This window comes from Sminthopsis crassicaudata, chromosome 6 (genome assembly GCF_048593235.1).
Source record: "Sminthopsis crassicaudata isolate SCR6 chromosome 6, ASM4859323v1, whole genome shotgun sequence".
Taxonomy (NCBI): domain Eukaryota; kingdom Metazoa; phylum Chordata; class Mammalia; order Dasyuromorphia; family Dasyuridae; genus Sminthopsis; species Sminthopsis crassicaudata.
Genome location: NC_133622.1, coordinates 214,302,289 through 214,325,163, shown reverse-complemented (window position 1 = coordinate 214,325,163; position 22,875 = coordinate 214,302,289). Strand labels below are relative to the sequence as shown.

General features: G+C 32.8%; 1 long non-coding RNA gene across 1 annotated transcript in view; it reads right to left on the bottom strand.

The window, feature by feature from the left end:
• Positions 1-6,668: 6,668 nt before the first annotated feature.
• The window catches only part of LOC141545448 (uncharacterized), a 31,857-nt gene continuing 15,650 nt past the window's right edge, over positions 6,669-22,875 (bottom strand). Inside the window, exon 3 of the long non-coding RNA XR_012483015.1 lies at positions 6,669-6,749. This is a non-coding gene — a long non-coding RNA (uncharacterized LOC141545448). The remainder of the gene's footprint in view (positions 6,750-22,875) is intronic.

Genomic DNA, 22,875 nt, shown 5'->3' with positions numbered 1-22,875 from the left:
TCTCTAAAATCATCCTGCTGGTCGGTCATTTCTTACAGAACAATAATATTCCATAACATTCATACACCACAATTTATTCAGCCATTCTCCAACTAGTTTCCAGTTTCTTGTCACATGAAAAAAGCTGCCACAAACATTTTTGCAAATTTGGGTCCCTTCCGTGAAGGACGCATTGAAAAGAACTTAAATCATAAACAAATAAGCCTACAACAAAAACTTTCAAACCTGTAATTATAGGACGGTATTATTTGGAATTATTTATTGGACTTTTTTTTTTTCTGAAGTGTTGGCTCTTCCCACCCTGGCCAAGAAGTGAGCAGCTTGTCCAGAGATTGGGAAGTAACAACTTGAAGCCATTCTGCTAGCCTGGCCTTGTCTCTATTTATGATGCTCCTCCCATAAAATCCAGTTAAGGATTGGAAGAAGCTGAGCAAAACCTCAGAGCCTAGGCCTTGGTGTCACTAAAATGTGTAATTTCAAACTGTCAATTCCTGGTCACTCAACTAATAAAAGTTAATTTTCAGATCTCAATAAACAATTGAAAAAAAATTAAATTTAGATAAACTGTATCCGTAGCATTCCTCTTATCAGTGTAGCAAAATTATCCAAAAAGCAAAACAGATAGTTTGGTATGAACTGTTCTTGATGATGCCATGCTGGTTTCTCCTATGAGCACTACAGCCTTTCCAGATATTCATGAATGTCTTGTTTTTTAATACATTGTTATTTTTGATAAGTATCAAAGTTAATCTCTATGGCCTATATAGTTCCTTTGTGGAAAGTCAGTATGTTAGCCTTCTCCAAGATGGGGGTACTTCTGTCTGTTTGGAAAGAATGCTAGACATGAGATCTGGTTTCAAGTCCTTCCTTTACTACAGTTATGTGATCATGGACAAATCATGTAATTTCTCTGAACTTGTTTCCCCATCCCCGAAATAGATTTGTTTTTACTTCACAGGGTTGTTATGAGGTGTAAATTAAATGATGCATGTAAAGTGCTTTGCAGATCTTAAAAGATAGATAAATGTCACTATTATTATTTCAGATATTACTGACAGGGGGTTTAGCAATCACATACTCCAAGTTTTTTTAAGTGAAATACCCTGGAAAGTAGTTCATGTGGGCCTAGTCACATGAATTTATGCAGTCATGAGTTCCCAATATATTCTGGCTTATCCTTATGCTTCTATTGCCTGTTATCTACTTTTGGTCTGTCTTTTCCAGTCCAAAGACTATTCTGTTTGGAAGAGAAATAAAGAATTGAGTAATTTAAAAAAAAAAAAAAAAAATTTGGGTCCCTTCCCTCTATTAATATTTCTTTGGATATAAGCTCAAAGGGTATGCACAGTTTGATAACTTTTTAAGCATAGTTCCAAATTGCTCTCCAGAATGGTTGGATTCTCTCACAATTCCACCAACAATGTATCAATGGCCCAGTTTTCCCACATCCTCTCCAACATTTTTCATTATCTTTTCCTTTCATTTTAGCCAATCTGAGAGGTGTGTAGTGGTATCTCACAGTTGTTTTAATTTGCATTTTTCTGATCAATAATTATTTGGAGTACCTTTTCATATGACTAGAAATAGTTTCAATTTCTTCATCTGAAAATTCTATGCTTATATCCTTTGACCATTTATCAACTGGAGAATGGCTTGATTTCTTTTTTTTTTTTATTTTTTTTTTTATAATATCCCTTGTATTCATTTTTCCAAATTATCCCCTCCCTCCCTCCACTCCCTCCCCCTGATGATAGGCAATGCCATACATTTTACATGTGTTACAATATAACCTAGATACAATATATATGTGTAAATACCATTTTCTTGTTGCACATTAAGTATTAGCTTCCGAAGGTATAAGTAACCTGGGTAGATAGGCAGTAGTGCTAACAATTTACATTCACTTCCCAGTGTTCCTTGTCTGGGTGCAGTTATTTCTGTCCATCATTGATCAACTGAAGTGAGTTGGATCTTCTTTATGTTGAAGATATCCACTTCCATCAGAATACCTCTTCATACAACATTGAAGTGTACAGCGATCTTCTGGTTCTGCTCATTTCACTCAGCATCAGTTGATGTAAGTCTCTCCAAGCCTCTCTGTATTCCTCCTGCTGGTCATTTCATACAGAGCAATAATATATGGCTTGATTTCTTACAAATTTGAGTCAGTTCTGTATATATTTTGGAAATGAGGTCTTTATCAGAACCTTTGAATGTAAAAATGTTTTCCCAGTTTATTGCTTCCTTTCTAATCTTGTCTGTATTAATTTTGCCAAAACATAATTTCATAGAACTAGAAAAAATAATAACAAAATTCATCTTGAAGAACAAAAAATCAAGAATGTCAAATGAATTAATGGGAAAAAATACAAAAAATGATGGCTTAGCAGTACCAAATCTAAAACTATATGGGCATATTTTCAGATTGCTCTCCAGAATTGTTAGATCATTACACAATTCTACCAACCATGCATTAGGGTCCCAATTTTCCTGCTTTCCCCTCCAACATTTATCATTATCTTTTCCTATCATCTTAATCAATCTGATATTATTGTTATAGGAGAAAATGATAAGCAGAATGATTTCAGAAAGGCCTGGGAAGATCTGCATGAACTGATGCTGAGTGAAACAAGCAGAACCAGGAATACATTGTATATAATAACAGCAAGAATGTGCAATGATCAACTATGAAAGACTTGTTTTTTTAATCCAGAACAATCCAATAGACTGGACAGAAAATGCCATCTGCATCCAGAACAAGAACTAAGGAGACTAAATGTAAATCAACACATGCTATGTTCACTTTTTTCTCTCTTATAGTTTTTTTGCTTTTACTCTGATTTTTCTGTCCCAACATGATTCATAAAGCAATATGTGTTAAAAATTAATTAATTAATTAAAAATAAAATAGAAAAAAATCAAAGAACAAATTCTCCTTCTGTATAAATAAAAATCTCTTCTATATAAAAATGATCCAGGGTTACACATATTTTAACTACTCATTTATGTACTTTTGAAAAGCTTCTTTCTTCCAGGATCCAAATAGTGAATGTGTGAGAGTCCTAAAAACTTTAGGCTCCACCCCAACCCTTTGAGTTCCAAAAGGCTTATATGAATGTCCTTGTTGTTAGCCTATTCTCCTGCCAATAACTTCCCTATTCTGGAGTCTTGCATTCTCAGAAATCTTCAAGCCAAAACCTCCTACTCTTAGGCCATGGACAATCATGGATTTCCTTGTGCCTAGTACATTAAAGATGAGAAATCCTTTAGGACTGAGTGGGAGCTTTCCCTTCCTGATAACACCAATATACACAACTATTTTATAGCTGCCTCTAAAGGTAGGCTGTCCTGGGCTGATTCAATGTCTGGATATAGTGTATGTGTACTATGGATTAATTTGCCTTAGAATTTGCCGATGTTCACTCCTGACTTCTTTAGGGACTCTCCTCATGTCACCTTAATAAAAGAAATAGCTTCCACTCTCCAACTGATAAATGGTCAAAGGATATGAACAGATAATTTTCAGATGGTGAAATTGAAACTATTTCCACTCATATGAAAGAGTGTTCAAAATCACTATTGGTCAGAGAAACACAAATAAAGACAACTCTGAGATACCATTACACACCTGTCAGATTGGCTAAGATGCCAGGACAAAATAATGATGAATGTTGGAGGGGATGTGGGAAAACTGGGATACTGATGCATTGGTGGTGGAGTTGTGAAAGAATCCAGCCATTCTGGAGAGCAATCTGGAACTATGCCCAAAAAGTTATCAAACTGTGTATACCCTTTGATCCAGCAGTGCTACTAGGAAATACTAAAAAAGGGAAAGGGACCTGTGTGTGCCAAAATGTTTATGGCAGCCCTTTTTGTAGTGGCTAGAAACTGGAAAATGAACGGATGTCCATCAATTGGAGAATGGTTGGGTAAATTATGGTATATGAAGGTTATGGAATATTATTGTTCTGTAAGAAATGACCAACGGGAGGAATACAGAGAGGCTTGGAGAGACTTGCATCAACTGATGCTGTGTGAAATGAGCAGAACCAGGAGATCATTATATACTTCAACAATACTATATGAGGATGTATTCTGATGAAGTGGAGATCTTCAACAAAGAGAAGGTCTTAATTCAGATTCAATTGATCAATGATGGACAGAATCAGCTACACCCAAAGAAGGAACACTGGGAAATGAATGTAAACTGTTTGCATTTTTGTTTTTCTTCCCAGGTTATTTTTACCTTCTGAATCCAATTCTTCCTTTGCAACAACAACAACAAAAAATTGGTTCTGCACACATATATAGTATCTAGGATATATTATAACATACCTAACATGTATGGGAATCCCTGCCATCTAGGGGAGGGGTGGAGGGAAGGAGGGGGAATTTCAGAACAGAAGGGAGTGCAAGGGATAATGTTGTAAAAAATCACCCATGCATATGTACTGTCAAAAATGTTATAATTATAAAGTTAATTTAAAAAATGAAAAAATAAAAAAGAAATAGCTTCTCCTGGTTCCTAAATGAAAGCTTCAGAAGCTTTTGATTGTAGCTTTAACAGTATTATCTCCCAGTCCCAATAATACCAAAATAGCAGAGGAGATGTGATTAGTGGTTTTGAGATTTATAATTTATTAAAATAATATACTTATTTTTAGTCCTGGCATTAAGTATATTGTATCTAGTTATGTCAAGACTAATGGATCACCTTTCTGTAGCATTATCATTACATTTTTTCCTTACATCACAATTTAAAGACCACTATGCATGTTAGCATAGTGATATAGACCTTTTTGTATCCATCCCTAATTTTTCCCTTTGTAGGTTTCACCATTACAGATCTCCATAAGCCCTAAAGCTTCCCCCTTTGAGGTCAACCATTTGAAATATTTTTCTTGCTTTTAATATGATTAATCAGTCTAACTCTGTTATGAAACCCAATGAAGTAATCTATAGTTTTAAAATAGACTGGGATAGATATGGACAATGTTAAGGAGAAAAGACAGTTTTTACCTCATTTCATATTTCTCACCAAATGGCCTCAGTGGACAGAATGTGATATTTTCTCACTATTTCTGGAACTTCCTTTTAACAGTCAGTTCTGCTTTTCTTTTACCTACTCTCCAGTGGCTGACAGAAAATCTAGTAGGCCTGAAAGTGAATGAGAATTCTAGCTATTATGGCCTCATTTCTCTTGTACCATTTAAGAACTTTCAAATTCTGACAGTAAAACATTTGCTCCATAGATAGCAGACACAGAGATGATTTGCCAACTTGCTGCTGTTTCAATGCATTATTGTTTCCTGAAGTTAAAAAAAAAATGTCTGCTTCAACCCACCAAGAATCCTCTGGTGTTTAAGCACACTTCCTATGTATACATTGGCAATTGTAGATATCTATGGCAAAAGCAACTAATTTTTTCCAAGATCTCTAGTTAATCAAACCTATTAATTGCCTGCAGAACTAAATGGGCTCAATCTGGTTAATTCACAAATTCATTAGTAATCAAAGTTTTCATGAAACCAAGGTTCCATATATAATTATGAAAGATGGAGGGGCTTAGCTATCAAAATGGTATATTAAGTGTAGAAGATTTTTTTTTCCTCAAGGGAAAATTGATTCATTCAGATTTCTTATAGGGCATCTGCCTAATAAATTGCTGTTTTCAGATATCATGAATTATGGGCAATAATTTTATTTAACTTTCCCGTCGGTTAGAAAAATGCAACACATCACAAAGTCTTAAAAATGTAAGAATAGATAATATTTAAAGGACAAGACAAAGCAAATATTATACATACACATATATTTTATATATAAATGTCTACATAAATATATGTCTACATAAGTATATATGTATATACATATATACAGGTATACACTATTTATGTGCATATAAGTATATGTAAGTGTTTATATATATGCACATATTAAGGGGGCAGTCCAGACCATCTCCTTATTAACTTGGGATCACTAGGGGCTGAATAAGGATTATGCTATTTTCTTCTAAATATGTCCTATGTGGCTTAAGGCCACAGTTCAGTTTTATAATGAAAGTGTCAGAGGTGACTGAAGTTAATTCAGTATTGTTATGCTGACAGAAACTTAAGAAAGAAACAACATAAAATCACAAAAAAAAAGTATTTAATTTGAATAACAAAATGAAGCAAAGTAATATCAGAAATGTAATATTAACCATTCTCCAAAAGAGCATATCCCCCATTTCTTCTTTCCAATCTCAATATGAAGGGAAATTTATCTCATTAAAGCTTCAGTCTATGAATAGAAAACTATGGATTTTCCTGGTACTTATAGCTTGGAGTTCTTTTGGAGTTCAATGCAATACGTTTGTGAAGCCCCAGAACAATATTGTAAGATGTAATCAGCCTCAGAAGATTGGCTACTCTGGCAGGCTTGGGTAGTAACCTGCTGATCTAGATAGACTTCATTGGTCTCTGGTGAACTTCATGATTTTGAAACCCTAACCATTCCCCTGCAGCCACATGTGGCTCTATATCCACTTTCACTTTCTACAGACTTTTAGTCCTAAGGACAATATGGTAAATATTTGCTGGGGACTTGTTAATCAAAAAGTTCAGATACCATATACAGAAGGTCACTAAAAATGTAGTCCTGACAGTAATTACAGAGTTGAGTACTTACTGGATAGTACCCCAGAGAGAAAGTCTTGCTCTTCTGACCCCATTTATATAAGAAACGCTTCTTTTGATTCCCCTTTTGCCCTGAAAAAAATGACCAGATTCTTAAAATTCACAGTAGTATAACATAAACTAAGGCAGTTATAGATAGCTGAGGTTAAAAATGTTTCAAGGCAGGGTTAGTCAAAGAATAATCTAAATATTAAGGATAATTTAGCTGGATCCAAGCTCTTTTTTTTGTTTCTATGTTGTTATGTTTGTTGACTTCGTGATTTTCAATAGATTCAATTATTATCTTTATGATGATAATTCTCAGATTTATTTATCCATCTCTAATGTCCTTCCAGACCTTTACCATTGCATTTCTAGATGTCTATTGGACATACCAAAATTGAAGTTCCATAAGCATTATAAATGCAATATGTTGAAAAACTAAACTTTCTTCCCCCTTCCCAAACATACTGATGTCCAATCTTCTAAATTTTCCTTATTATTATTCACAATACTATCATCCTTTAAATCATCAGGATTACAAAGTCAAGGGGTTAAAGTCAATTCCTTAATCCTCTCTGTGCCTGTGTCTCTTGTCAGTCTCTCTCTCTCTCTCTCTCTCTCTCTCTCTCTCTCTCTCTCTCTCTCTCTCTCTCTCTCTCTCTCTCTCTATATATATATATATATATATATATATATCTCTATCTATATCTCTCTCTCTCTCTCCATTCCTCCATATCTTATCAAAATCCAATTGATTCTACCTTTACCATATTTCTCTTTTTATGTCTTCTTCCTCAATGACAATGTCATAGCTGTAGCATAAAGAAACTCTTCACCTTATGCTTAGAATATTGCAATTGCCCATTGATTGGTCTCCGTATGTCAAGTTTCTCTCCATTCCAGTCCATCTTTCACTCAGCTACCAGAATGATCTTCTTTAAAATTCATCCCTAGATATATCACTCCCTACTCAATAAATTCCAATTCTCCAAAATCAGATATAAAATACTATATTTGAATTTATAAACCCTTTACAACCTGGAATCTTCCTACTTTTCCTGTTTTTGTATACTCCCCACCATTTACTCTCCAATCCAGCTACAGTGGAGTTTATCTCTGAACCATGTCTATTTATGGCAGATCCCCATGCCCAGAATACTAAGTACTTTTGGGGATCAGAAAAATTTACATTATAGTTTGGATTAGTGTTGTAGAAGGAATACTGAAGAAGGGATTCCTATTTCAGACACGAGTTCAATTTAATTACTTTTAATTTCTATTTCAACTCTGATATTTCAAGATTAAAGGAAATTATTTTTTTCTTTTCATTTTTACTTTATATAATCTTTATATTATTGACTATAAAAAGACTCTGTAGACATCTTTTAATTAATTCTACTTTCTCTAGATTTATCCATTTATACCTTTTTAAAGTAACAATCATATATGTGATTGATTTTTTTTTAATTTTGAGCACATTCAACATTTGGAGAGAATGATATCCTCTCCAAACTTATTTAAGCATGTTATATTTTGATGCATTAGTTTCCATGTAGGCAGATTGAAGTCTAACATTAAAATGAGCTTTTATATCCTAGTGAGTTTCAATGTATGTCAAATGGAAAGATATACCATATTACTTATCATTTTATGACATAGTGTCTAGACACTTGGAAATACACACACCCAAAGTCTCATTTGTAATACAAGTGACTAGAATTGGTTTATTAAAATAGTATACTCATCATTTATATAAAGAAACTAAAGGGGATTATTCCAACTATGTAAATAACTATCACCTGCATCCCTCTAAATATTTTTATTTTGTTTTTTTTTTGGGGGGGTAAAAGCTTTTTATTTTCAAAATATATACATGGATAATTTTCAGCATTCACCCTTACAAAATCTTGTGCTATAACTTTTTTTCCTTTCCTTCCCCCACCCCCCATCCCCTAGATGACAAATAATTCATTATATGTTAAACACGTACAAATATTTTATACATATTTCCACAAATATCATGCTGTACAAAAAAAATTAATATCAAAAAGGAAAAAAATAAGAAAGAAAACAACATGCAAGCAAACAACAAAAAGAGTAAAAATACTATGTTGTGATCAACATTCAGTTTCCACTTTCTTCTCTCTGAATGAAGATGGCTGTCTCCATCACAAGACCATTGGATGTGGATAGTTTGTCTCATTCTTGAAAACAAGTTATGTCCATCAGAACTGACCATTGTATAATCTTGCTCTTGCCATGAATAATGACCTCCTAGTTCTGCTCATTTCATTTAGCATCAATTCATATATATGTCTCTCCAGGCCTTTCTGAAATCATCCTGCTGATCTTTTTCTTATTTAACAATAATATTCCATAACATTCACATACAATAACTTATTCAGCCATTCTCCAACTGATGGGCATCCACTCAGTTTCCAGTTCCTTGCCACTACAAAAAAGGCTGCTGCAAACATTTTTGCCCAGGTGGGTCTCTGACTTTTTTATGATCTCTTTGCATTCCTCAAAATATTATGGAATTGTTGAATTCCAGAATTTGATGGGATCTTACAGAACGTATAAAGCATTTGCCTTTTTCTTAATAGATAGTGAAAGGAAAGCTCTTTAAGGGGAAGGAGTACCTTGTTTTTGTGTCTGTAGATTCAGGAACCAGAACACTGTATTATACAAAGCAGATAGTTGAAATTTTGATGGATTCAAATCAATTAAGGATTTTTTTGGTTGAATTTATCAGATGACCAGCATAGATAACTTCCTGGTGAGGATATGCCCTCTTCCAAAAGAGATCCATAATGTCTCAGGAATTTTAGTCTTAAATACTTGCCAAGAGGCTTTGTGGCTTAAAGGGACTTTCTGGGGGTTCAACAAATATTGTGTGGCAAATGCCAAAAATTTTTTCATTCTGAGGTTTTTATCTATGCATTATATCCTGTTGACTCATTCATTAACTGAATTAATCAAAATTGGAATTTATATAACATTTAAGGTTTATAAATCAGTTTTACAGTTATCATTTTCTTTGCTCCTTACAAATATCTTGCTAGTTAAGTGCTGCAGGCATTATTATTCCCACTTCATGGATGACAAAACAATCTGTGACTTATTGAGTAACTTGTCCATAATTATGCAGCTGATAAGAATATAAAGAACTTTCAGAGCCTAATTCTTCCATAGTCCAACTCAAGTTTTCTTTTTTATATGCTTTTTAGGTAGTAATTTATTTTTTTATAAAGCTAGAAAAGAAGCAAAAGTATAAATATGTTATTTTCAAACTACTCCACACACCATTATACCACTTTGTTATTATTTTTGTTCAGGCTTGTCTCATGCTTTATGACCATATTTGGGGAATTTCTTGGCAAAGATATTGGAATGGTTTTCCATGTCCTTCTCCAATTCATTTCACAGGTGAAGAAACTTAGGCAAACAGGGTTATGTGACTTGTGCAGGATTTACATAGCTAGTAAGTATCTAATGATGGATTTGAATTTAGGAAGATGTCCTGATTCAAGAACTGGAATTTTATCCATTGTACTATCTAGCTAGTCTTCCAAAACTCCATCCCTCTGCCTAAACTCAGAACTTTATAATCCTTGTTGAATGTGTACTTTCAACAATATTATGCTATTTTGTCAATAAGAATTTAAAGTAACAAAATCAATGTATTGGCACCCACAATTCCAAGATGATTTATCTCTCTTTCATTTATAAATATACATTGGTGACCATTTGTCAAAGAAAAAAAGAAATTAATATATAATACATCTTGACTAGTCAGAAAAATACATGTACATATCAGAGAAGAAATATACACATAATATAAAGTTCAGTAGCAATATCTGTATTTGCTTTTGGTTTGAGCATTGCCTCAAGCATTATGAATCCCAAAATGGTATCAATCTGTATTTATTAAATTTAGTATTTGAATGTCACTTTACTTTGAATAGGTTCATATGCTTATCTGTTTAGAATTTCTTTATATTTTTGAAAAGGACATTCCCAAATGGTTGATTTTGAACAATATATTCATTTCAGATTGCATTTTCAAAATGTTATTTAATTTTTCAGACAAATTAAAGAGACAGTTATTGAATATTGAAAAAATAAGAAGTGATCACCAAGAATTAATATTGATTTTATAAAAATAATTGAAGGAACAAAATATTTTCTTTATTGATGAAAACAACAACAAAATCTTAGTTTCTGTTGTCATTGTCGATTTTAAAAGGATATTAGAGGGGAACCTGCAAGATAGTGGAGAATAGACAGATCTTTGAGCTCTTTCTGACTTCCCTCAAGACAAGATCATGCCTCTGAACTGAATTTAGAGTGATAGAACACACAAATATTGTAACAAAGTTCCAGCAGAAGATATTTTGGAACAACTTCAGAAAAAGTCTGTTTCAATCAAGTACAGGATGTGGGGGAGGTAAATGAACAGGGACTTAGGAAGGTGTGACTTTTGCACTGGGGGAATCAAAATATAGCAGCCTTGGTTACTCTGTCCTGGTTCAGAAGCCAGTGAAACAGCATAGTATCTGTGAGACATCCAATAAAACTTCAAAAGAGAAATAGTGACCACTTGACAGAATAATGTGAGACTTGACCACACTCAACCAACACAGGAAGGAAACTGGTAGCACCAGCCCCAGGGCAGCATGAATTTGCTGTCATCTGGAGAGGAAGCTTGAAATATTCTCTTGGGATATTCTCCCCTTTGCCCTAATAGCAAATCTCAACCTTTACAAATGAACAAAAAAGCAAAAAGAACTCTGCCCATAATTAACTTTTATGGAGACAGAGAAAATAGACCTCAAACCCTGAAGACACTAAAGGCAAATTGTCTCCAGATGAAGCCCCAAAGGGTGATATGAGTAGGCATTGGAGTCATGAGGCTCTCTTGGAACAATTCAAAAACGATCTTAAAAGCGAGTTAGAAGAAAAATGGGGAAAGTAAATGATAAGGAAACGCAGAAATTATCTGAAGAAAATTTTAAAAAAGATTTAGCAAAATGGAAAAAGCACATAATTCCTTAAAAATAGATTTGACAAAATGGGAAAAGAAAGCAACTTGCTGAAAAGCAGAATTTGTGAAATGGAAAAAAAAATAAACAAAACAACTCATTTAAAAGTTCATTTGGCCAAATGGAAAAGGAAATAAAAAAAGCTTTATGAAGAAAATAATTCACTAAAAATTAGAATTGAATAAATGAAAGTGAATGACTCAACGAAACACCAAGAATCAAACAAAATTTTAAAAAATGAAAAAAATAAAAGAAAATTTGAAATACCACATTGAAAAACAATAGACATATAAAATAGATCCAGGAGAGACAATCTAAGAATTATTGGACTATCTAAAAAACATGATGGAAAAAAAAAGAGGCTTTCAGGAAATCATTAAGGAAAATTTTCTTGATGTTCTAGAAAGAGAGGTAAAACAGCCATTGAAAGGATTCCCCAATTACCTTCCAAGGTATACATGATCCAAAATGAAAACCACAAGGACTATTGCAGCTAAACTTCAGAATTATCTAATCAGGAAGAAAATATTGCAAGCAGCCAGAAGAAAATATTTGAAGAGCAAAAGAATTTAGATTGCAGCCAAGTATCAACTATCCTTAAAATTAAGCCTTATCTTTTAGGGAAAAAGATGGACATTTAATGAAACAGGTGAATTTCATTTATTTCTGATGACAAGACAAGAGTCAAACAGAACATTTGATCTAAAAATACAGAACTCAAGAAAAGCATAAAAAAGTAAAAAGGAAAGAAAAAAATCTGTTTCTTTTTAAAAGTTAAAAATTTTACATCCTTGTATAGGAATACATATTTAACTCTTGAGAGCTGTATTTCTGTTATGAGATACTTAGAAGTAGGTATAATTTGATTTTATTGAGAAATAAGCAACTAGAAAATGGAACTAGAAGAAACTAGAGGTGGAAAGGGTATTATACTGAAAGGAGAAAATGTAGGTAAAACGAGGTAAATTCCATCTCATGAAGACAAAGACCTATTACAATTGAGGGAAAGAAGGGAGAGGGATAAGCATTGTTTGAACCTTACTGACATCTGATTTGGCTCAAGGAGAGAATATCAGGCATATTTAGCTTAGACCAATTCATATATTTCTTGGAGGCTTTGGTTGTAGGAGCTTTGACTTTGTCATTTTCTGCATATGTGTTTTGATCTTTCTTGTCACTATAGTAACTTTCTATGGTCAGAATTGTTTCTGGTTATTTGCTTCTTTTCTTAATCTATTTTTTGACTTTTAACACCAATAAAGTTGGGCTCTACTTCCAGAGTGGAGGATACTTTGTCCCAAGCTTCAGGGCTTGTGTGCAACTGTTTACAGAGACATTTCCAAGAACCTGTAAATTTTCACTTCCTCCAAGGTGATATATAGTCTAAGGAGAAATGTTTACTCTTTTCCTGGGCTGTTTTCTGGTCTGTTAGTGATCACAAGCACTCTTTTTCTGCTGTGGAACTATGAGAAGGGTCCATGATCTGGGACTGTCACCTGGGACTGTGACCCAGATATGAGTTTGGGCAGAGCAACAGAGTCCTGCCTCCCCGTTAATAAAGAGTGATCAATTGTTTATCCCCTTACCATCTGTGGACTGAGAGATTTGGAAGCGACTGCTGCTCATTTAGTGACTCCCAAGGGTTTCTCCTAGTTTGCTGGGGCAGGGCAGTTGGCACAGTCTGTTTTGGACTATTCTTCACTTAGGTAGACTTTGCCTGCAGATTTTCTAAGTTGTCTTGGTCTAAAAAATGTTTCGTTTTATCTTTGCATAGGGTTTGCCACTCTAGAACTTTTTAGAGTCATTATTTAAAGGTATTTAGAGGGCATTTGGGGGAATAGCTCAGGTGAGTTTTCATTTTGGAGATTCCACATCTTGGGTCTTTCTCCATAAAAGTGATCCACTGATGAATTTTTATCAGACTTTTAATGTCAGTTTCTTTCCAGTTATATATAAATTCTTCTCAAAAGCTGAGAGGAATAAATTATCCCACTTTACTCTTTCTGCTGAACAAATAGAGTTCTAATAACAAAAACCAGGAAGAAACAATAAGAGAACTATAGAATATATGTTCAAATATTTTAAATAAGATCTTAACAAAGAGAAACCATAGTTCTTCCAAGAAATCATTCAGCCTAGTTGGTTAATAACCATGTATATAAAGATGGTTTAATGTTAGCAAAATAATAATCATATTCAGAACAAAAAATACAAAATCCCATGATTATTTTAATATATAAAAATGTCTGCAAAATATAGGCAAAATACTTTTTGAATATTATAAAAACATTTAAAATTAAAATAAGCATAATATGTACTAGAAGTACATTAGATTTTTGATCAATAAATATAGGATTGAATAAAATCCACCCACTATTCCCAATTGCACTTGATATTACCTAAAAATTCTGGTAATAACAATAGTACAAGAAAAAGGAATTAGAAGCATGAAGATAGTTAAAGAAAAAATGGAATTATTCCTATTGCTGATGACAGCTTATCAATGTAGCTCTCAGAAAAAAAAATGTTGATGCCTCTGTGTTGTATATCATCAGAATTTCTAATATTAATCCTCTAACTCTACCTTTCAAGAGAATCATCATATAGAACAAATGATATTTTGAAAGTGGAAGAGGAAAAGAAACTTTAAAAATCCTAGAGAATTGACAAAAGTACTAAATAGCTTTACCAATAACATATCTAAATAATAAGGAAATCTTATCTTAAATAATTAAAATTTTTGAAGACTAACCTATCAAAGCAGGCAAAAATATTAATGTATACTCAATTATAAAGTGATCCTTAAAGAAACAATGAAAGGATAATCAGTACTTATGACTGAGCAATTCCAATATTATAAAAATGCTAACATTACTAAAGTTAATTTATACATTATCAAAAGTTCAAACTATCAAAATGATATTTATCATACTAACAAACACTAAAATTAATAGCAGCAAGCAAAAAAAAAACTTAGGATATCAGTGGAAATGAAAGAGGAATAAGAATTTTTTAATTGTCAATCTATTATACAATAAAGTAGTCATCAAACCATTTGATATTTGTTAAAACAAAAACAATAAAATACTGTTTAGCAGAAAAGAACACTAAACAGAGAATCAGAAAAAAATATGGAACTCAATACCCCAATATTTACATTTCCACTAGACGTTCCATTACAAAGTTTATATTCCAAGCAAGTCACTGATAAGAAAAAAAATTCCTATATACACCAAAATATTTGTAGTTATGCTTTTTGTGAGATGAAATAAGAAAAAATAGGTGCCAGTCAGGTGGAGAACAATTCAATAAATTATATGAATAAAAGGGGATATTTCTATACCATTTTGTTGTTCAGTGGTATCTTTGTGATCCTATGGACCATAACATGCCCATACTTTTCATGCAGTTTTCTTGGCAAAGAGAGTAGACTGGTTTACCATTTCCTTTTCCAGTGAATTAAGGCAAACAGAGGTTAAGTGACTTGATCAGGATTACATAGCTAGTAAGTAATCCAAGGCTGGATTTGAACTCAGATCTTCCTTACTCCAGGCCCATAAGTCTATCCACTCGAACACATAATTACCTCCATTATTATAGGAAAAGAAATGGCAAATATATTGGTTATAGAGAATCAGGGAAGGATTTACATAACCTATTGCATTGAAGTATTTAAAATTAAGAAAATGACATATTTAATAAGTACAAAAATGTTAATGGAAAGAACAAACACAAAACAATTAAATTATTATCACAAAATTATAAAGAACATGAATTGCTCTAAAGAAGAACTGTGAGAAGACAATCCAACTTCGTCTTCCTAGAAGTCAAAATTTTCTATGGGTATGGTTCATTGCATATATTTTCAGACTTTTTCCATGTATTTTTCGTTTTGCTGGGTTTTTTTTCCTCTTCTTTTTCTTCTCTACCTTTAAAATATTATTTATTCTATTTCTCTGGAAAGATAGAGGTAGAGGGGTCTAGTGATATACAATACAAAAACATTAACAAAATATTTTATAGTACTACATTTATAAACTAGAGAACATTTAGACAAGTGCAACCAGCATCATGAATTTCCCTGAGTTCATGACATATGGGTATCAACAGAAAGAAACATGGCTCTTTAGCCTGGAGAAGAAAAGATACAAGGGTGAAACCAGGAAGATGTTAAGATTCTTGAAATATGTAAATGGCTGTCACATGAAGGAATGTTTGATCCAAAAAAGAAAGGTAGGCAACAAAGGGAATGACTTCCAAAGAGGCAAATTTCAACTTATTATCAGGGGGGAAAGATTTTAATATAATATTTAATATTATAATAATCAGGGCTGCCTGAAAATGAAATAAACTGTATAAGAAAGGTGGTTCCCTCTTTTTAGATGTCTTCAAGAAATCTGGATTAAAATTTAAATATGCTATTGTGTATATTCATTTTGGATATGAAATAGACTAGTTGCCTCCTCTGTTCCATTTCCATTATAGAGTTTTCTGAATCTGTTATCCTTTGATACTTTGTTATCACCATTTGTGAATCATTACATACAGTAGAGTAATCCTGGATCCTATGGTCCTATATATTCCATATAATTGAATTATCAGGATAATATCCAAAGGATGATTCCATTTCAACTGATGAATTAATTATTGGTTTTCCTAGCCCATCACATTTTCTCTAATATTCTGTTCAATCAGTCTCTAAAAATCATTGAATTTAGAGGATTCTGACAGCACTTGAAGTACTTTAGCAGCTTTGGTACCTACTTAGCAAAATATATTAGTAAAAATGAGAAATCTCCAGATAGCATACCACGATGCCCTCGTTAGTGGTTTTATAACATTGTCTTTTCCTCCTTGTTCAGATGGTTTTGCTACTCTCTTTTGTACTCTTCTAAAAAATGATGGCATTTTCCAAACTACGGGCCTCAGGTACATTTGGTGGGGTTTGCTTCAATTCACATATTTTTTTCATTTTTAATTCTGTTAAATGATGAATAGTTTTTTTTTTTTCTTCTTTAACCCAAGTATCAGTCTTCTGTGATTATATTCTCAATCTTTATAGAAAGGTTTCCAAATGTGATAAGAACTTTGCTGGTTCTAGCAATAATTGGGACTCTGGTAGTGTTTCCTAAGAAAACCCCCCAAATGAGGCAATTATGGTTATGTGAGAAATTACTTCTTCCTTCTTTTTTTCCACTCAACTTTATTTTGCTCATCCTTTGAAGTAGGCTGGCCATGAACATGAGTTGCAGTCCATTAAATTAAAAAAGGTTTATCTTGGAATTGAATTGAGGATATTCCTGAGTTTCAACTGTCTGCATATCAGTTAGAGGAGTTCTTTACTTGATGACTTCATTTTCAATCCTTTGAAATGTATGAATTCCTAATTAATAAAACAGTTTTAAAGTTCAACTTAAAATATCTTAAGTGTTTTGTTTTATTTTAACACTTGAACCTAAATCATTGGCTTGGCTCATCTGAGATCTAGAATATCTTTAAGTTACTAGTGCTATCTATGTTAGAAAATAGGTATGTACCTGATATCTTTGATGAATTATGAGCCCAGTGAGTGAGTGGTAGGATGTAAGATTGAATGGGTAAGGGCAATTATATCATTAGAAGCAAGGCAGTATTCTTGACTAACTTCCTAGAGACTTAGAATTAGAAGAGATCATATATATTGTCTATTTCTAGAAAATTCACTAATTTCAAGAAATTCATGATAGAGAATAATAATGAGTTTCCATTTTAAAATTATAACCCAATCCATTTCATATCAAAGAATCAAGATGAGTTTCAATATTGTAGCTGCATCTTTAATGCATCTCTTAAGGTTGTTATTTAGTTATGTTCCTGAGATTTATATTTCCCAAAAAGACAAACAATTCTTGGAATACAATAATTCTATCATGTAAACTTTACTTCTCTACCAACACTGGCACAATGGTCTACACACAATAGGTACATCATAAATGTTTTTAATGAATTAAAAAAGACATGGGAACAAATTCTAAATGCTTTTTTAATTAATTGATTTAATTGCCAAAGTAATTTTACATATATATATATATATATATATATATATTTGTATTTTTAATTAAGTTTAGAAGCTACCTACAAAAAAGAAATGCTTTTCCAAAAATTCCAGTCCAAGAACTGATTAACAGATTCTAGACTTTGGTTTACAGTGAAATTGAACAGGCATCTCCCTCTACAATATACCCACCTCAGTTATAGATACTATAATTTTGTAATGTAGCTCAAATTAAAGGGGTACAGGATGGCACAGTGGATAGAGTGCCAGACCTGGAAGTCTCCACTCCCTAAGTTCAAATCTATCCTCAGACACTTATAAATTGTGTGATGCTAAGAAAGTTACTTCACCCTTTTTGCCTCAATTTTCTCATCTATAAAATGATTTGGAGAAGGAAATGGAAAACCACTCCACTATCTTTGCCAGGAAAATCCCAAAGGGGGTCATGAATCAAAAAAAAAAAAGTGACTAAACAGCAACAACAGCAAAAAGCTCCGCTTGAAATAACCTTTACTTAGCTATTATTTCTATAAAATCATCTAGAGCTTACAATGTAGAAAACATTTGACATTTTCTCATACAAATTATTTTTAATGATTTAATTATTTGTCTATTCATAGCTTTACTAACTTTTGACAGCATTTTAAAAACCCAAGTGTAGTGATTTATATCCATCCCTATTAAATATCATCTGTATGAGAGGAAGAATAGTATACCATAGAGACAACTAATCAACAAGTCATAAAGACTTGCATTCACGTATCATCTCTGATACCCATTGCAAGGCAATAATTCTCTAGTGTCCCTTGCCCATGTCTAAAATGTTCATTTGTTGAGAAATCTTATTTCCATTGATAAAACCAGTATCTTATAGCTACATTAACAAAATTATAGTATCTATAACTGAAGTGGGTATATTGTAGAGGGAGATTCCTGTTCAATTTCACTGTAAACCAAAGTCTAGAGTCTGGTAATCAGTTCTTAGACTGGAATTTTTGGAAAAGCAAGAGCTAGTGTACGGAACTAGGAGAATACAATGGAGAAGGAACTTGAAACAAGGGGCCTTGAGGATATATCAAATGACACAAAAATGCAAAGATTAAAACAGGAAAAAAAGCCTTTGGGCGCATGAACTTTAGCCATCTTTAAATATGTTAAATTATGTTATATGGACAAAGAATTAGAGTTAGTCTACTCAGCCCTAGGTGAGAGAAATATGGCCAGTGGGAGTAAGCAGCAGGGAGACAAATGTCAGCTCAATATAGTGACCTTTTAAACAAGTACAACTCTGCACAGATGGAAGGAGCAGATTCAGAAGGCATTGAATCCCCCACAACTTGAAAACTTAAAGCACAATTTGAATGAATACTTGCTGTGGATGTTGTAAAAGATTTTACTGCTTCAAGTAGGCCCTGAAACAGATAACTTTTAAAGTCCTTTTCAATTCTAGCATTTTAAGAGACTTCAAGGTTCATCGTTCCTCTTTATATATTCCTATAGACAAGACATTCTGGCTATTTTCACTTAATCTCTCCAAATCTCAATACTCTCATCTATAAAATGGTCTAATATCTGCAATACAGCTTTAAAATAATATTATGAGATTCAAATTAGTAACTACAAAGATAATTTCATAAATCACAAATTCTTCTAAAACATGTATGATTGTAATAAATAAATTATAACAACTAGCGTTAATATAGCTCCTTAAGGCTGATTTACAAATATTATCTCATTTCATACTCATACACCTTGGGAGGTAAGTGCTACTATTATCTCCATTTTACAGTTGAGGAAATTAGGGCTCCTAAGACTTAAGTTTTTAGCTCAGGGTCACTGTGGTCCTAGATCCAGTGCTTTATTCTCTGTACCACCTAGATTCCAGGTAGCCTCTACAACAATAAAATGTATATATAGTAATAAAAAACACATATCTGTGTGTATACATTTATATGTATACATACAAACACACACACATATATATATATATAGAATATAGAACTTTTATACAAATATATAATATATTAATATATTTTGATAATAAAATATTGTGATGTGCATTTCTTCAAACTGTTTGGGATCACTGGAAGATAATGCACGTACATATAGAAGGATTAAAAGCAACTATTTGGTCAGTGGTTAAGTGAATTGGTCAAAACTAAAGAATAAACTCATATGTTGATACTAGAATTCTGTTTTTCTTACAATTCTCTCAGCTTCCATGGGAGTGATTATCATCTCTATGTAGAATATTCTCAAATATAAATATTAAGTTCTATATACCTTCCTGTGCGATTTGCCTGTTCTATTTCACTGCTTACTGGATATTTCAAATTGTATGTCCAACTTAAGATGTCCAAGCAACTCTATCCATTCTCCACAATATCTCCATTCCCTATGTCTTCAATTCTTCTACAGACACAATTATTCTTCCATTTATTCAAATGAACACTCTACGAGACTCTTTCTACTCTACCTTCTGTACCACGCCTCCCCTAATTTAAGTTGCTAAGTTTTGCCACACATTTTCCTTTCACATTTATCCTTTTTTTTTTTCTCATTTCTCACAGCCACCAGTTAAGGTCAGGTTCATTCTCTCTCACCTAAATTATTAAAATAAACTTTTATTTGATCCCTTTCCTTCAAATATCTTTTCAATCCATCTTACACATAGTCACAAACATGATATTAAATATATATATACATACATATATATATAGGTCTCATCAAGGCTCTCCCCTGCTCAAGGAGCTTTAGCCACATCCCCTTTGTTTCTATGATTAAAAAAACAAACTTCTGTTACCCATTTCAATTCCTTTTCATTTGGGATCCACTTTACTTTTGCAGTGTATCAACAAGAATCCATTAAGTAGTTATTTTATTCTAGGTGCCATGCTATATGTAGTAGATATGATGTCCCTGTCCAAAAGGATCTTAAATTTTAATAGGTGAAACAGCATGGACGTAGTATTGCTTACCACTAGGTACATATAGAATAGATCACTTTGGATATACTTCATGAACAAGATTCAAAATCATCAGATTTCAAATCCAATGTCTTAATCACTTTCTACTATAAGAATCGTATTATACATTACTCTTCTTTTAATAGTCCACCTTCAGCAAAACTAACTCCTGTACTTTTCTCTTTAGATACAAAATACTATTTCCCAGTTTGATATCTTTATATAGCATTCCTCACAGTTATAAATGCCAGCTGCCTTATCTTTTTTTTTTTTTTAAAATCCCCACCTTCCTTTGAGAATTAATTCTAAGGATGCTTCCTACAAGAAGCCTCCGTGTGTGTGTGTGTGTGTGTGTGTGTGTGTGTGTGTGCACAAAGAGAAAGAAAGATAATTTACATCTTGTATATTTTATGTTTATTAATCTCCTTATATGTTGATAACGCCTCCAAAAAAAAAAAAAAAAAAAAAGAACTCGTTGAAGACAGGACTTTGGCAATTTATTTCTACTTTCTTTCACATAATAGATGGATAGGAATTAAAATAAATAGATAGATGAATGCTGTGGAACACATGACGGCAATAGAGAGTCACATACCCATTGACCCCAATGTCACCTTCACTCATTTCTAATTTTGGTTCCTCAAATGTCAGATCTCAAGTTCAGCTCCCTGGAATTAACTTCAACCAGCATTTTGGGGGAAATGACAATTTTTAAAGTGGTCTGTGTCAACACACAAAACGTGAATTGGAAAATTGAAGTAATTATCCATCATTTTAGACTAAAAAGACTCTCTGACCCAAAATTTACTAATAAATCAGGTAGTGGTGTTGGAGGGCTGACTTACTCATTTTGAAAATTGTCTCAGAATTAAGTCAGAAGGTTTGCAGGGAGTCACTACTCTATTGTACCATATCTTCAGTAAGACAAATCCTACAAAGAATACATATAAAAATGCACAGAACAGATTTCCATATGGGCTAGAAAAAAAAAAAAGATCCTTGATTTCTTACAATGGAAAGCAAATAAATACATGATTTCCATGGCTACAAAGAGAAATATCCATCGTTGATTTTTTTTTTTGTTCTCATAAAAAGAAAACTAACATTCCACTGAATTAATATAAATGTCCCTTATACATGTATAGTGATTCATAGTTTTCAAAGTCCTTCCCATTCACAACAATCTATCCTTCCATGCCCACAGGAACATCAGATTGTCTAATCCAATCCTATTATTTTGGAGATGAGAAAATTAAAGCTCTAATAAGAAGAATAATTTCCTGAAATTCTTATATGGGTCATACGAAGGGACCTCAGAGGTCCAAAGAGTTGGCCACACAAGTTTCTTTTTTGGAAGAAAGTTGATAAGATTCCTATATTCTTAGGTAATATATGTTTTTCTAATTTTTACTTCATGATTTTTGGAATGTCCATCTGATTTTTGTTAAAAATAAACAAATTTATGAAAAATAAATATTTAGCCAATGCCCCTTTCTGTTCTGTTTTCTTGGAAATCCTCTTTTAACTTTCTTGAAAGATCTATCAATCTTGTGGTTTCCAATTTTAATATTTCCTCTTTTTCCTTCGATATTCACCTTTCCTTATCTGTTAACCCATTTTCACCTACCTCTTGATAGTTGATAGATGGTGCTGATAGAATCTTTCATTAGATAAACAAGAATTCTTCCCTCTTATATTTTCTTCACTATGAGTTTACTCTTTCCAGTCTAAATTATGTTTTACTATCTTCAGTCTTTCAAGAACATATGTTTTTATCTGTGCAGTTATACGAACCACAGTTTATCTCTCTGTTTCTCTTTATCACTTTTCTGTCTCTTTGTCTCTCTCTCTCTCTTTCTACCCTCTGTCTCTTTATTTTTCTCTCTTTGTGTGTGTCTCTGTCTGTATATGTATACACACACATACATTCAAATAAACACCACGCAAACAAAATGGTTTCTCAATATCCCCATTCCTTAGGAGACAGTTTCATCAATGGCCAAAAAATTCATCATCTCATAACTAATTTTCACATGATCAGCCTCTATGAACTTACTAACAGAAATGCAATCCATCATTGGGCCTCTTCTTGGAAGTTTTACACCTGTTTCTCACTCATCATCTTGCTTTGCACAACTTTCCCAAGCCTAGAAAGAACTCCTCTTTAACTT